Source organism: Carex rostrata, chromosome 10, assembly GCF_964058835.1.
Source record: "Carex rostrata chromosome 10, lpCarRost1.2, whole genome shotgun sequence".
Lineage (NCBI taxonomy): Eukaryota > Viridiplantae > Streptophyta > Magnoliopsida > Poales > Cyperaceae > Carex > Carex rostrata.
The window spans coordinates 930,001-935,000 of record NC_135927.1 but is presented as its reverse complement, the minus strand read 5'-3'; positions in this window follow the sequence as shown (position 1 = coordinate 935,000).

Genomic DNA, 5,000 nt, shown 5'->3' with positions numbered 1-5,000 from the left:
AATTTCGGATCTTATGCAAGTGGGTTGGACAATTTTTGGTCCAAATGAATTACAACCGTCCAAAGAGCCATTGAAACGCCAGTTTTTCCGGCTTGTAAAAATTCCCACTTTTTTCGGATTGGATGGTTCACACCCGGTGTGGACCATTTCTCAAACTTCCGGATTGTACGCGATCCAAATTATGGATATTGTAATACTTTTTTGATATTTTGAAAAAGTTCAAATTTATAAAAAATATAAAATATGAAATCTGCAGTTTGGAAAAAAATTGGAAGTTTGAAACCTGAAGTTCAACAAAAAAAACGGCGCAAAAATCAGCCAAGCGGGGGCAACTAAGCGGATGCGGCCAGCCGTCAGTGAAAAATGGCCCCAAAACTAAGCGCATGCGGCCAAGCGTCGGTGCAAAATGGCCCGAAAACAGTCCCGTCGGTGCCCCCGTCGGGCTAAAATGACCCGAAAACAGTTCAGCTGGGGAAAATTAAGCGGATCCGGCCAAGAGTCGGTGGAAATTGGCCCGAAAACAGCCCAGCGGCAAGCGGAAGCGGCTAACGTTGGGGAAAAGTGACCCGAAAACAGTTAAGCGGGGGAAAACTAAGCGGATGCGGCCACGCGTTGGGGAAAACAAAGCGGATCCGGCCCAGAGTCGGTGGAAATTGGCCCGAAAACAGTCCAGCGGCAAGCGGAAGCGGCTAACGTTGGGCAAAAGTGACCCGAAAACAGTTCAGCGGGGGAAAACTAAGCGGATGCGGCCACGCGTTGGGGAAAACTAAGCGGATACGGCCAAGTGTTGGGGAAAAATGGCCCGAAAACAGCCCAGCGGCAAGCGGAAGCGGCTAACGTTGGGGAAAAGTGACCCGAAAACAGTTAAGCGGGGGAAAACTAAGCGGATGCGGCCAAGTGTCGGTGGAAATTGGCCCGAAAACAGCCCAGCGGCAAGCGGAAGCGGCTAACGTTGGGCAAAAGTGACCCGAAAACAGTTCAGCGGGGGAAAACTAAGCGGATGCGGCCACGCGTTGGGGAAAACTAAGCGGATACGGCCAAGAGTCGGTGGAAATTGGCCCGAAAACAGTCCAGCGGCAAGCGGAAGCGGCTAACGTTGGGCAAAACTGGCCCGAAAACAGTTCAGCGGGGCAAATTTTTGAAATTTTTTTTGAAATTTTTTTGAATTTTTGAAATTTTTGAAGTTTTTTTGGGTTTTTGGACTTTTTTTGAATTTTTGAATTTTTTGAATTTTTTTGAATTTTTTTGAATTTTTTGAATTTTTTTTGAATTTTTGAAATTTTTTTTTTTTTTTTGAATTTATTTGATTTTATAAATTTTTTGTGATTTTTTGTGATTTTTTTGAATATTTTACATGGGTGATTTTGACTTGGGGGATTTTCAGGGGGTGGTAACCCTGGGCGTGGCTAGAGCCTCAAAATGCATATTCCCCTATAGGGGGGCAAGGTTTTCAAAAATGGGTGCCCCCTCATGTACACGCGCGTGGGTGTACATGGCCCCGTCGGTGCCAGCGTGGGTGGAAAATGGCCCGAAAACAGCCCAGCGGCAAGCGGAAGCGGCTAACGTTGGGCAAAACTGACCCGAAAGAAGTATAGCTTGGAAAATTAAGCGGATGCAGCCAATTGTTGGCGAAAACTAAGCGGATACGGCCAAGTGACGGTGAAAAATGGCCCGAAAACAGTCCAGCGGCAAGCGGAAACGGCTAACGTTGGGCAAAAGTGACCCGAAAACAGTTCAGCTGGGGGAAATTAAGCGGAAGCAGCCAAGCGTTGGGCAAAACCAAGCGGATACGGCCAAGAGTCGGTGGAAAATGGCCCGAAAACAGTCCAGCGGCAAGCGGAAACGGCTAACGTTGGGACAAAGTGACCCGAAAACAGTTCAGCTGGGGAAAATTAAGCGGATGCAGCCAAGCGTTGGGGAAAACTAAGCGGATCCGGCCCAGAGTCGGTGGAAATTGGCCCGAAAACAGTCCAGCGGCAAGCGGAAGCGGCTAACGTTGGGCAAAAGTGACCCGAAAACAGTTCAGCGGGGGAAAACTAAGCGGATGCGGCCACGCGTTGGGGAAAACTAAGCGGATACGGCCAAGTGTTGGGGAAAAATGGCCCGAAAACAGCCCAGCGGCAAGCGGAAGCGGCTAACGTTGGGGAAAAGTGACCCGAAAACAGTTAAGCGGGGGAAAACTAAGCGGATGCGGCCAAGTGTCGGTGGAAATTGGCCCGAAAACAGCCCAGCGGCAAGCGGAAGCGGCTAACGTTGGGCAAAAGTGACCCGAAAACAGTTCAGCGGGGGAAAACTAAGCGGATGCGGCCACGCGTTGGGGAAAACTAAGCGGATACGGCCAAGAGTCGGTGGAAATTGGCCCGAAAACAGTCCAGCGGCAAGCGGAAGCGGCTAACGTTGGGCAAAACTGGCCCGAAAACAGTTCAGCGGGGCAAATTTTTGAAATTTTTTTGAAATTTTTTTGAATTTTTGAAATTTTTGAAGTTTTTTTGGGTTTTTGGACTTTTTTTGAATTTTTGAATTTTTTGAATTTTTTTGAATTTTTTTGAATTTTTTTTGAATTTTTGAAATTTTTTTTTTTTTTTTGAATTTATTTGATTTTATAAATTTTTTGTGATTTTTTGAGATTTTTTTGAATATTTTACATGGGTGATTTTGACTTGGGGGATTTTCAGGGGGTGGTAACCCTGGGCGTGGCTAGAGCCTCAAAATGCATATTCCCCTATAGGGGGGCAAGGTTTTCAAAAATGGGTGCCCCCTCATGTACACGCGCGTGGGTGTACATGGCCCCGTCGGTGCCAGCGTGGGTGGAAAATGGCCCGAAAACAGCCCAGCGGCAAGCGGAAGCGGCTAACGTTGGGCAAAACTGACCCGAAAGCAGTATAGCTTGGAAAATTAAGCGGATGCAGCCAATTGTTGGCGAAAACTAAGCGGATGCGGCCAAGTGTCGGTGAAAAATGGCCCGAAAACAGTCCAGCGGCAAGCGGAAACGGCTAACGTTGGGCAAAAGTGACCCGAAAACAGTTCAGCTGGGGGAAATTAAGCGGAAGCAGCCAAGCGTTGGGCAAAACCAAGCGGATTCGGCCAAGAGTCGGTGGAAAATGGCCCGAAAACAGTCCAGCGGCAACCGGAAACGGCTAACGTTGGGACAAAGTGACCCGAAAACAGTTCAGCTGGGGAAAATTAAGCGGATGCAGCCAAGCGTTGGGGAAAACTAAGCGGATCCGGCCCAGAGTCGGTGGAAATTGGCCCGAAAACAGTCCAGCGGCAAGCGGAAGCGGCTAACGTTGGGCAAAAGTGACCCGAAAACAGTTCAGCGGGGGAAAACTAAGCGGATGCGGCCACGCGTTGGGGAAAACTAAGCGGATACGGCCAAGTGTTGGGGAAAAATGGCCCGAAAACAGCCCAGCGGCAAGCGGAAGCGGCTAACGTTGGGGAAAAGTGACCCGAAAACAGTTAAGCGGGGGAAAACTAAGCGGATGCGGCAACGCGTTGGGGAAAACTAAGCGGATGCGGCCAAGTGTCGGTGGAAATTGGCCCGAAAACAGCCCAGCGGCAACCGGAAGCGGCTAACGTTGGGCAAAAGTGACCCGAAAACAGTTCAGCGGGGGAAAACTAAGCGGATGCGGCCACGCGTTGGGGAAAACTAAGCGGATACGGCCAAGAGTCGGTGGAAATTGGCCCGAAAACAGTCCAGCGGCAAGCGGAAGCGGCTAACGTTGGGCAAAACTGACCCGAAAACAGTTCAGCGGGGGAAAACTAAGCGGATGCGGCCACGCGTTGGGGAAAACTAAGCGGATGCGGCCAAGTGTCGGTGGAAATTGGCCCGAAAACAGCCCAGCGGCAAGCGGAAGCGGCTAACGTTGGGCAAAACTGACCCGAAAACAGTTCAGCGGGGGAAAACTAAGCGGATGCGGCCACGCGTTGGGGAAAACTAAGCGGATACGGCCAAGAGTCGGTGGAAATTGGCCCGAAAACAGTCCAGCGGCAAGCGGAAGCGGCTAACGTTGGGCAAAACTGACCCGAAAACAGTTCAGCGGGGGAAAACTAAGCGGATGCGGCCACGCGTTGGGGAAAACTAAGCGGATACGGCCAAGTGTTGGGGAAAAATGGCCCGAAAACAGCCCAGCGGCAAGCGGAAGCGGCTAACGTTGGGCAAAAGTGACCCGAAAACAGTTCAGCGGGGGAAAACTAAGCGGATGCGGCCATGCGTTGGGGAAAACTAAGCGGATACGGCCAAGGGTCGGTGAAAAAGGGCCCGAAAACAGTCCAGCGGCAAGCGGAAGCCGCTAACGTTGGGCAAAAGCGACCCGAAAACAGTCCAGCGGGGGAAAACTAAGCGGATGCGGCCAAGCGTTGGGGAAAACTAAGCGGATACGGCCAAGCGTCGGTGAAAAAGGCCCGAAAACAGTCCAGCGGCAAGCCGAAGCGGCTAACGTTGGGCAAAAATGGCCAAAAGCGATGGAGCAGGGCGGTCTGAATCTATGCATCCACATAAAATGGGGGGTAGACCTGGGGGATTTCCAGGGGGTGGTAACCCTGGGCGTGGCTGGAGACCCAAAATGCATATTCCCCTATAGGGGGGAAGGATTTTTGGAAGAGGCAGCCCCTCATGTACATGCCAAGCGGGGTGTACATGGCCCCTGTGGGTGCCTCCGTCGGTGTAAAATGGCCCGAAAAACAAGATTATGTTACCCGAAAACACGATTATGTTACCGAAAAAACACGGTTGAGCGGGGGCAGTAAGCACGGTTGAGCGGGGGCAAAAAACACGGTTGAGCGGGGGCAAAAAACACGGTGCAGCGGGGACAAAAGACACGAATATGTTACCGAAAAACACGGACCACGCGGGTTGAAATTCCCAGCCGTAGAGCCGGCGAAACACGGTGGGGCAGGGCGTCTAAGCGTGGAGGCGCCCGTAAGACCGATGCGGGTTGAAATCCCCAGCCGTAAAGCCGGCGAAAAGCGGTCGGGCAGGGTGACTCCGCGTGGAGTTTCGC